A 12,095-nucleotide genomic window follows, 5' to 3' on the forward strand; every position below is an offset into this window, starting at 1 on the left:
AAGCATTGCATGGTGGGGTCTCCACCATGAAATGCTTAGTGGAAAGGCAGGTTGGAATTGGCTCAGCGATGCCAGCATCGGCACAGCCACAATTACAGATTTCTTTCCCCACTCCCACAGGATCCTGGATCCTTTCAGTGGTCCCACCACCACCATCGGAATATTGCTGTTGGCCCCATGAGGTGTTGGTGGTCAGACTGTAAGTATGGAGGTCCCAGACCCGCCACACTTGTAATAAGGCTCTTAGTACATATTGTTGGAGGTGTCTCCATATGCTTTGATTGAAATGGTAGTAAGAGCCTTCAATGGGTGTGTGGGGGTAAACATTTAAAATAGATTGATTATTTTTTGTAGGTAGTATTTATTTGGTTTCAGGTTATTATATTTTAAATGTTTGTAGTAAGTGCTACTTTGTGTATTTGATAGTACGGCACATATAAAAGAGATATTTGTGTTTTGTAATTCACCATGTATGGTATCTATCTGAGTGCTGTTTTGGGGAACTTTTTGAAGGTTCCATCCAACCTCCAGGTTTGAAAAAGGCCTAGGTTTAGTTATCGGTTGAAGAAAATATTAAGATTCATCTATCATTGTATAGGTTATCATATAACAGGAAGGGTTCCTCATTATTTGTCCTTTTTTAAGTGTTCAGGTATTTCTATATCATGGCATCCTCTAGGGGCAGGAGGAGTATTGAAGGTGGCCTATTTAATTCATGCAATTAAACATTTTAAAGTGAGTTTAGGTGATAGTTTACCTGTGATGTGTTAGAGGACTTTAAGGACTATGGGGCATATTACCAAGGGGGGCGATAGGCAATTATCGCTGTTTTTGACCGCTAAGCGGCGATAATTCTATCGCCCTATTAGCAAGCTGTCGCTAACTGATGTTAGCGACTGCTTTTAGGCAATAGCGAGTGGTTTCGGGTCCGCTTTGCATGTCAGCGATGTTTATCACTAATGACATGCAAAGTGGGTGTACCCAACCAGTTAGCGACTGAAAACAGTCGCTAACGTCGCTATCGCCTATTAGCAAGGCAGGCGTAGCGTTGGAAATATTTGTGCAAAGCGCAAATATCTCCAAATACTAACACCTGCACAGACCAGTTCTTACCCATGTTATCCAATTGGAGGTGGATAACATGGCTAAGAGCATTTCATCGCTAATGCGTGAATATCGCTGTATTCTCAGCGATATTCACGCATTTCGCCGCTATTGCTGGATATTTTAGCACAATGTAGAAAAACGTTGCTAATAGCATGTTTTCTCCGCTAACATATCCAGCGATAAGTAGCGATAAAAAAATCGTCGCTAAGCCTATTTATCGATAAATATCTCTACTTGTTGGTAATATGCTCCTATATCTTTTATGCTTTTTTGTTGTAGGCTCCTGAAAGCTAGTGTGTGCCACTCTTATATCCTGAAACACCACCCTTACCTCTATGTCGGTCACACTTGGAGGGTGATTGTGTTCCCTTATATTAATTATAACATCATCTTTTGTGGCACCCCTCCCATAGCATTCATTAGAGTAAAATGTAGTACATTTCCAATTCACAGTTTCTGTTGATGTACTTTCTTGTTTGTAGGTGTAGTCCTTGTGACTTAATGAGCGATTGCCTTTCTGTGATATTATGTACCTTGCTCTTTCTGTCTTTGTGTCCCAAAATAGTGTAGTTATATAAAGCATTCCAAATTTTAAATGTTTATACATTTGTTATTTACATATAAAATTATGCAACTGTTTTTCCTATTTATTCATACGTCTGTTCTTCTTAGATGCTTCACACCATGTTGCAGCTTTTTTTTGGGGGGGTGAAATTATGTGGAGCAGTTGTTTCATTTAAAATATTTATTTGTTGGTAGTTCGTCGAGTTTGAGGTTGTTAGGTTTTACTTATTTTTTGGTTTTAGGTGACTTTTTATTTTATAATATTTTGCTTATGCTTACTTTTTTATACCTTTTTTCTGGTTTGAGATTGGGGTTGTTTTGGGGTAGGTTAGCATTTTTTCAATCTTGTAGCATTTTCTTTTAGCAAGTAGATGTAAAGAGATAAAACTTAGAGAATGTTTTGTTATTTATTTGCTTTTTTAAAATTTTATTTTTAAACACAAATAAGTTTGAGTTTAAAAATAAGTTTTACTTACTTAGTTGTCGAGCTGTATATATTTCTGTATTCAGGGTCTGATAAGAGAATCCAGCAGAATTTCCTCTTCTTGCAGCTTTTGTCCTTTTTTGAGTAATAAGTTGATAAATTGTGTGAACATTTTATATTGTTGTTTTATTTGTTTGTGTGATTTTATTGGTTACGTTTGTTTATGGTTACATATTTTTTATTTACTTTTTTAGTTTGAGTATTGTTTATTAGTTATGTCCTTCCATCGTATTGTGGAGGCTTTGCCACTAAAACAACCACAAAACACTTAAACTGGCTCTGAGTCTTGCTCTGTGTGACTAAGGAGCCTAAGAGGTTTGGAAATGCTCCATACCACTAGCTCATTGAATATTGGAAGGCTATGCCTATCTAGATCAGCTCGGTCAGTGTCCGAAAATTATTTTGTAAATCTGGAGGAGCCCTTTTCACATATAGCTAGTCCAAAATACCAACAACAGAAAGAAAAACACCACATCCAGTAACAGGGCTTTTCCTGCTATCCTCAGTACTCGCAGTAATTCCAAATATCCTAGAGTAAATGCAAAATGTACTGGATAACTTTGCACTGACCCTGACCACAATATTGACATAGTTACTCATGTTATGTCTACAGACATTAGTCTTATAAAATTGCCCAAACAAACAGAAGTGAAAGAGACGCTAAAGATCTCCCTCAACAGATGGAGAACCCAAAAGAGAAAGCTGAAACACAAACACAAGTTCTGCCTACAAAAATTGATAAGGCATCATTGACACTTACTAACATCCAGGAGAAACTTTCTGTAGGAGACTCTAAAGTGGAGATAGAAAATAATCTTAATAACTATACTAAGAAAAAGATTAAAAATAAGATCTTCTCCAATAAAATAATTTAGTGGAGAAACAAAGACTTGAACACTACAAAGCCAAAATGTCCAGAAGAATAACCAGAAAAGGACCCCAAACACTTACATGTCTTTCTACTTTCACTTTTTCTCCTTTGCAGTTCATCTTAATGTCTTCCATGAGACTGCTGATCTTATATATTTGCAATGCAGCCAGGGGTTATTTAAGCCCAAACATGGTGCAGGCACAAGTAGCAGAAGGATCAGCTATGAGACAAAATCACACCAAAGGTAAGCCTATCAGTGCAACCTCATTTTTTTAATTACAATTACATTTGATCAATAATCTTTAACATACAACATTTTCCATTGAAGCTGCAATAATGCCTCAAGTAGAAATCTAATTTTAAAGGCATCATTTGTTTTGAAGCTTAACCACTGATTGGGCATTTTTTCACACATGGTGCCATTCCTCGTGCCCTCGTTCAACCCTGAAAATGACCATGCGACCCAAAACTTATGTTCGAGACTACGGCCCTCTGATTTGAATAATTACTGTCAGCACTTCTGTCCTATTATGTGAGTAGTGATGTGAGAGGTTATGACGTTTTTCCTATTTCAAACTTCCTTTAAAATTTCACTAATACTATGGTTACTACCCATAGCTGTCAAAGTTCTGTATGCAGGATTTCACTTTAAAATTAGGAGTTTCACACAATTTTTAAGACATTTCAAGAAAATACATCAACAAGATCCCTCCAGTTTTACGTCAGGAGGAATACAATATTAAATGTACTTCACATAGTCAACTGGCACAAATAAGTATTGAGGATTTGCATCTACACCTAGAATAAAATCGAACTTTGCAGACTTTAGTCGTGAGAACAGTGATCTGGACACAATTTTGGCACAGACAAGTAGAGTGTATCTAGGCCCAGATTTACAAAAACTTTGCAGTACTATTTTTAACTAAATTTCGGCATGAAATATTCTGGTAGAATTTACAAACCACTGAAAAACATGATTTTCATTGGTTTGTAAATTGTAACCCAAATAAGGCAAGAATTACTTTACATCAGGGAGAGATTCCACGAGTACTGCATAGACTTTCCCATGTATGCACTCATGGATATTGATACAAATCCATATATACAAACACTTGTTGACACTGAGTTGTTCCAAAATACTGCACCTGCTGAGGCTTGTATATCAAGCAGAAAAAATAATATTTCCCCTCGTTTTTACTTTTTTCATGTGAGCTGCATTGTGAAGCACACATACATAGAGGAAATAGCCTCAAATGGTACCTTTTGTGCAGCAAGAAAGCCCTTCCTGCACAAAAAGCATCCTGAACACACCACAGATACCCTTGCAGTATCGGGCAATGGGGCCTGTGTTTGTAGAATGCTGCATAAAGAGCACTAGAGCATAGAGAGATTTGAACTGCACAATTTCTCTGTAGATTTGATACAGTTCTGTTCTCTCCACTTCCAACAACAGAGCGCAGTAATTTTACATGAAGCACTGCATCGCATGAACTATTTGTAAGTTGGATCTCTAATGACTAAGTCATCATTCAAAATGCAAGTACTGAGCCAGACTGAAAAAGTTTATATCTGCTGCACATTCTTAACATCCACCACATAAAAAATGGTCAAAAAGGTTCTAATTACATTTGTTTGTATGCGTGAGGAGCTTTTACACTCTTTTTTTCAGTCTGAGTCAGAGATTCATGGTTTTCTACAAATGAAACACTGCTCTCTTCCTGTAGCAATATACAATTGATTCATTTTTTATTTTTAAAAAAGCCACCTGCCTTGGTAGTTCAGGCTGGGGCTCGACTGTTCCCATTTACACGGGGTCATGGCTGAGTGAAAACTAAGGTCCCATGGTTTGCAAAATAATGATGGATTGCGATGCAGGCCTGAGTAATTACCAGTGGCTGAGATTAATTCCAGCTTTCCATCCATCACTTTATTTATAATTTAGTATGTAACCCTACGTGGGACAGATATGCCCAGACGTGGTTACCATGCACACTGTGTCTCTGGAACCATGATATACCCATGAGGAGGATTTTTGTTTTGGATAAAAGCTGGGTTGGTATGGTGTGCAAACTTATAGTTGATTGAGATGCAGCCCAGAGTATTTTCCAGTCACTGGGATTAATTCAAGGATCCCTTCAAGCACTTTTTGTATACTTTAGTATGTCACCATAAGTGGCCTTGCACACTACACTTCACTCCTTAGGCTGTAAACGGGAGTTACACAGCTCTGCCCATTTTAATACACTCGCCGAATTCGATTTTTAAAAATTGTTTTTTAAATTGTATTTCACTTCTGCTGACACCCACGAGCCTTTTTGCCGTATTTTCATTCATTTCCGACCCTTTTTAGTCTATTAGGCTGCTGAGGGAGTTGGGGGCTTGGAGGTGGCTGGCAAATTAGAGCGGCCATCTTGGGTTGGGTTGGAGGCTGGTTGGTGCTCTAGACTCGGGGGAGCAAGTTAGTGACACGCGCTGTAGTGCATAAATTGAGGCTCCTAGAAGGCTCTGGTTAGACCTTGCACCCTACACTTCACTCCTTAGGCTGTAGCCGGGAGTTACACAGCTCTGCCCATTTTAATACACTCGCCAAATTCGATTTTTAAAATTTGTATTTTAAATTGTATTTCACTTCTGCTGACACCCACGAGCATTTTTGCTGTATTTTCATTCATTTCCAACCCTTTTTAGCCCATTAGGCTGCTGAGGGAGTTGGGGGCTAGGAGGTGGCTGGCAAATTAGAGCGGCCATCTTGGGTTGGGTTGGAGGCTGGTTGGTGCTCTAGACTCGGGGGAGCAAGTTAGTGACACGCGCTGTAGCGCATAAATTGAGAAGTCCTACCCTCCGCGCAGCGGACGCGTTGCGGTCGCTCCGAAGGAGCGCCTAAGAAAGCCCGTCTGTGCCCGTCCGTGCCAGGACGGGCCCAGGGGCCGGGAGGATGGAAGCGACTCCTAGTTTGGGAGCAGGTAGAATCACGTTTTGTAGAGACCAGCTATTGAGGTTCCAAGATGACCCCGCAGTTCCCTGTCCCCATGTGTTACTCCCCTTGGAGGTAATGATTCCCTGTCCTCTCTGTAAAGGTTTGCTGGGCCCGCAGGAACTGGGTACTTCGTTACTCCCTAAGCCCAAAAAATACTCTTTACTTCTCATTAATTGCCATTCCCTCCCAAAACATGCACATGAAATCCGCATGATATTGGAGGAGTGTGAGCCAGATGTCCTGTTCCTCACGGAAATGTGGTTAACCGAGGCTTCTGACGTGGACTTAGTCTGTGCCCTCCCCCCGGGTTTCGTAATCTGTAGGAATGACCGGCAGATTGGGCGAGGAGGTGGGGTGGCAATTATATATCGAAACTCGTTTAGGTGCCGTATCTCTGAGAGCCCGCTCGCTGACTGCGAAAGCCTCTCATTTGTATTAATCTTTTCCTCCACATGTTCCCTTTCAGGGATTGTGATGTACAGGCCTCCTAGATCACACATGAGTTTCTGCGACAATCTTCACGATAAAATCACCCATATCATCAGTAGCGCCCCCAATTTCTCAATCTTGGGAGATTTTAACATACATTTAGACAATCCATCTGCCCCTTCTTCGCAAGCTTTATTGGAAGGACTGGGGATGCTGCAACTCAAACAAATTGTAGAGGGACCTACCCATTTGGCAGGGCATCTAATTGATCATTTCTTTACTAATCTGGATGAGATTATTTGGGATGAGTCACTCTTTGTCCCTTGGTCAGACCATGCGCTGCTATCTTTCACTTGGACCCCGGCCGATGTCAGCCGTCCGACCACAACCTCTAAGAGATTGGGGCGTATTTGGTCGAGACTCCCTTTAGAGGAATGGCTATCCATATTAAATAAATCTCCCCCTCCCTTCTGTGCCGATCCCATCGCAGCGAATGAGGTGCTCAACAGGTGGCTAGAGACCTCTCTCGATCCCATCCTGCCTGTAAATGAGATTAATCATTGCACCGGCGGGAATAAACTGCCTTGGTACTCCACTGATCTGAAGGAACTTAAACGGAGCTGCAAGAGGGCGGAAAGAAAGTGGAGAAAGAACTTCTCCCTTGAGAATAAAAATGAGTATAGGATGGTTCTCAGGGATTATAAGAAGCACCTTAAAATGGCACAATCATCCTATTACCAAGGAAAAATTGCTGATGCCGCCAATTCACCCAGGTAAATTTTTAAAATCTTTAAATCTCTAGTTACTCCACCATGTCCGTCTATTGAGGTAAATGATCCCCAGAAACGGTGCACCGAATTGGCCCACTTCTTCGCCAAGAAGGTTGCCAACATATACTCAGCTTTTCCACCCCCACGTGTCACCGAGTCCACGATCCCTCCCTCTGGACCGACCTCCCTCACGAAACTCGAGTCCTTTCCGCCACTAGATCTACCTACGGCTGAAGGGCTCCTCAGGAACCTTAAATCTGGCTCCCCCTCTGACATTGCCCCGCCTTCAGTTTTAAAACAGGCCTCTGACATGGTTGTTCCTGTTATCAAGGATGTTATTAACTCCTCCCTGGTGGCAGGTGTAGTTCCCCCTCGGTGGAAGTAGGCCAGTGTCAAAGCTCTGCTAAAAAAACCTAGCCTTGATCCAGAAGAATGGTCCAATTATAGACCTATCTCTCTCCTGCCAGGGGTTAGCAAAATTGCAGAGAAATATGTCAACCGCATACTATCAACATTTATTGAGGATGAGGGCGCCTTGCATGTCACCCAAATGGGTTTTAGAACGAGGCATGGAACTGAGACTGCTCTGGTCGCAGTAGTGAAGGAGGCAAGGAAAATTGTGGATGGAGGAGGCTGCGCTGCGGTGGTCCTTTTGGACCTCAGCGCAGCCTTCGATACTGTAAACCACACACTCCTTCTCCAGCGGTTGCGGGAGGTTGGCATTGTGGGGACTGCCCTTAATTGGTTTCGGTCCTTCCTTGCTAACAGATCCTTTGCAGTTTTCGAGGAGGAAGCAGCATCCGAACAATTCCCACTGCATTACGGCGTTCCCCAGGGATCCTCATTGAGCCCGACCCTATTTAATATCTATATGAGGCCCTAGGCTAAAGAGGTCCTTCCCTGGGGAATCCAATTGGTCACCTACGCCGATGATACGCAGTTGGTGGTTTCCCTGGCTAGGGCAGATGCTGTGGATTCCGGGGTCAATAACCATTCCCCGTGTCTCACCAAGGTCCTCGATTGGATGGACGCCTCTTTTGTGAAACTTAACGGTTCAAAAACAGAGATTATGATGCTGGGATATAAGGCCCCCATCAATCTTGATGTTTGGTGGCCCATATGTTTGGGTCCGCCCCCTCCCCCGAAGGAGCAAATTAAAAGCCCGGGGGTGTGGCTTGATCCCACCTTTAGTTTTCAAGTTCAAGCCCGTAAGGCCGCTGCTACCTGTTACGGCCTTCTGAAGATCCTACGGAAGGTCCTGACCCTTCTTCCGTTTGAGGCAAGACGGATCCTGGTACAGTCCCTGATCCTCTCGCGGCTTGACTATGCGAACGCGGTCTACTTGGGGGCACCATTAGGGACCATTAAGATACTCCAGTCAGTCCAGAACTGCGCAGCCCGAATGCTTATGGATATCCCTAGACACAGCTTGGCGAAGACGGCCATCCGGGCTCTACACTGGTTACCTGTTCAGGAAAGGATCCAGTTTAAGGCCTTGTGTATGGCCCACAAATCAATAATCAACAAGGGCCCTGCCATTCTGTGCCCTCTCCTGAGGCACCATCAAGGGCCCAGAGCTCTTAGATCCAACCACCGCAATTTGCTCTCTGTCCCGAGGATCAAGCGTTCTCGTACAGGGGGCCGACGTTTTGCAGTACAGGCAGCAAAAAGTTGGAATCAGCTGCCCGATTACCTGCGGCTTGAGCCTAATCATTTACAAAGTCAAAGTCAAAAAGGCTTTATTTCGATAAAAAAATTATCATAAAAGCTGCACATAAATCACAAATACATCAAGTTTAAAAACAAAAAGCAAACATGGACATACAGTAAAGATTTAACCTAATAGAAAAAGTTGGTTAAAAAATGTTTACAAATTTACAAAAACAGTTCATTTGGCAGTCAATTTAAAAAGAGAATTAAACAGTTAATTTTAGCCTTTTAGTTCAAATGGACCAGGCCCATGATAAAAATTTGGCTAGGGCGCAAGCATAGATGGCACGACTATCAGACATTAGTATCCGAATTGCGGCCATGTGGCTCCTAGTGCCCAGCTGCCGGCATAAGTTTTTAAGCCAAACCCTCCTTGGGATTGCATACTCTCCGCACTCGAACATGAGATGTGCCACTGTCTCTGGTTTATCTAGGCATACTGGGCAAAGCTCTGTAGTTTGTGCAGGGGATTTCCAACGTGAAGTAAAAGAATACAAAGGAAGAGTTCCTGCTCTAAATTTGAAGTATAAAGCCCTATCAAAGGGTTTTTCAATAATATCAAGGTACACTTCCCGTTTTGGTTGGTCCTCAAACTTCAAGAAGTCCTCCGTAAGTCTGCCCATAGTAGTACTAGTGTTCCTTTGTAGCAAAATCCAGTCCCAATAAAGTTTCTTAAGAATTGACTTCGGGGGTGAGGATCTATTTGCCCACGCTTCGTTTAGGCCCAGATTTACTAACAATATCTTCATATCTCTCAACCATTTGATTTTATGCCACCCTGGTAATGACATGATTTCTGCTAGACCTTGCGCATATTTACCAAGTTCCTCCACACGCCACAGACGTGCCCATAGCAAAAGTGGACGGAATCTTGCAAGGTCATCAATTGGGCGACAACCTAGGTCCAACATTAGCGGGACCGTGGGAGTACCCTGAGGGAGTGACATAATCACTCTTCAAAATTTCTTCTCGGATCTTGGTAAATCGTCAGTAATGGATGACCCCCAAAGTTCTGCCCCATAGAGAGCAGAACTAACCCCTTTGGCCGAGTAGATCTCAAGGACTACAGCTATTGGTCTTGTTGTACAGGAGCGTTGTTCTTTCAAGAGAGCTCCTGTTATCCTCTTGTGAGTTAGCAGCATTTTGTCCAAATGTGGGGTCCATTCCATTTTGTGTGAGAGGCGAATCCCAAGATAGTCGAAGCCTTCTGCCCTCTCCAAAGGTTCAGCGTTCAGGGTAGGAGAGCGGACTGGTTTTTTAGGAGGATTCAACACAAGGAATTTTGTCTTGCTTGTGTTGATTACCAGGCCCCGGTTGGAGCAGAAGGATTGAAAGTTATTTAGGAGCCTTTGGAGGCCTATTGGGGTTTTTGATATTAAAAGCGTATCATCCGCAAAGAGGAGGGTAGGTATGCATTCGCCAGCCAGGGATGGTTCATCTGAAGGATGTTTCCGGAGATGCTCAACCACCCCATTGATGTAAAGGGAAAAGAGGGTGGGAGCTAACACACATCCCTGGCGGACACCTCTCTCAACCGGGATACTGTTTGTTTTTTCCACCCCTGGGCCCCACCTAATCTGGGCAAAGCTATTCTCATGTAGCCTAACGAGTAGTGATAGTAAGTAGTGGGGCAACCCCATATCAGCCAATACACTCCATAGGGTCTCCCTAGGTACAAGGTCAAAGGCAGTCTTTAAATCGATAAACGCGAGGTAAAGACTGCACTTGCCTATAACCACGACTTTCCAATACACCATCATTAATCTAAAAGCTTGTTCGATTGTCCCGGTGCCCACTCTAAAGCCCGCCTGGTAGTCAGAAAGGATTTTATTTTCTTCTACCCAGTTTAATATTCTGACCAGTAGAACCTTGCCGACTACTTTTTGGCTAATGTCTAACAGGCTAATGGGCCTATAGTTTGATGGATCTTCTCTGGGGCCTTTTTTATAAATAGGGACCACCTCCGCCCCTTTCCACGAGGAGGGGATGGGGGCGCCCCTACAGATGGCGACAAGTAGGGAGTGGATCAGTTTTCCCCACTTCGGGATGTCAGATCTCAAAAGGTCGCCAGGGATACCGTCCGGGCCAGCCGCTTTTTGAGGGATGATAGTGCCTATTGCATATTCCACTTCTTTAATTGTAAAGTTGAAATCTTTAGGATGGGTGTCCCAAATTGGAGGAAACAATAGTGGAGCCACAACCCCCCCTTCAGGATCACTGGAAGCAATGGGAGTAAGATAATCATCTTGACGGGTATAGAGCTTTGAGAAATGTTTAACCCACGCCTGGCTTGGGATATTACAAGTAATCAAGTCGCTATCTGGCCTATTTCTAGCTCTTATGGTGTCCCAAAAACGTTTTGAATCTTTCTTGGAGCTAGCTTCTTTAAGGGTAGACCAATAGGCCTCTTCCCACTCCTTTTTTGCTTGTACCAGTGTTCTCTTGTGTTCTTTCCTGGCTAACTGCATCAGGGGTTGGGATTTGCCTTTAACGGCCTCGATTAACCGAGTCTTGGCTTTCCTGCATGCTGTGGTATACCAGTCATGCGTCCCCTTAGTTTTGTTCTGGGACATATTCTTCCCTGCCTAATCATTTACAGTTTAGAAAGCGGCTGAAGACCTTCCTGTTCTGCTGAGTGATTTGTCTGAGATGGGTCTAAAGCGCTGGGATGCCCCCGGGTAGCCAGCGCTATACAAATCTGTACTCCTTCATTCATTCATTCATAAGTGGGATGTGTATCCCCATATGTGGATCCTGTGCACACTGTCATTGGAACCAAGTTATACCAGCTGATGAGCCTATAACAAGGGTGAAATTGGTCCTGGGTTGCTTGTGTTCCGGTACAGGGAGGACTTGGCTAGGCACTTAAGGCTGGAGTGTTCCCTTTGGAGTAGGGTAAAGAATGATTTACATATAGCTTGGTGAAGGTTGAGGTAGCATGGTATGTAAAACAATGATGGGCTGGGATGCAGCGCCGAGTAATTATCCATGGCTAAGATTATTAAAAGCATCCCAGCCATCATTCTTTTTTAGTATAATGCCCTACGTGGGATGAGTATGCCCAGATGTGAGTCTGGGGCACACTGTATCACTGGAACCAAGCTACACCCAGTTGGAGAGCAGTGCATAATTTGAGCTGGTGGTGTCCGGTTTTCGGAACAAGCACTTATTTCGTGTCCAGTG

Source organism: Lissotriton vulgaris, chromosome 10 (assembly GCF_964263255.1).
Source record: "Lissotriton vulgaris chromosome 10, aLisVul1.2, whole genome shotgun sequence".
NCBI lineage: Eukaryota > Metazoa > Chordata > Amphibia > Caudata > Salamandridae > Lissotriton > Lissotriton vulgaris.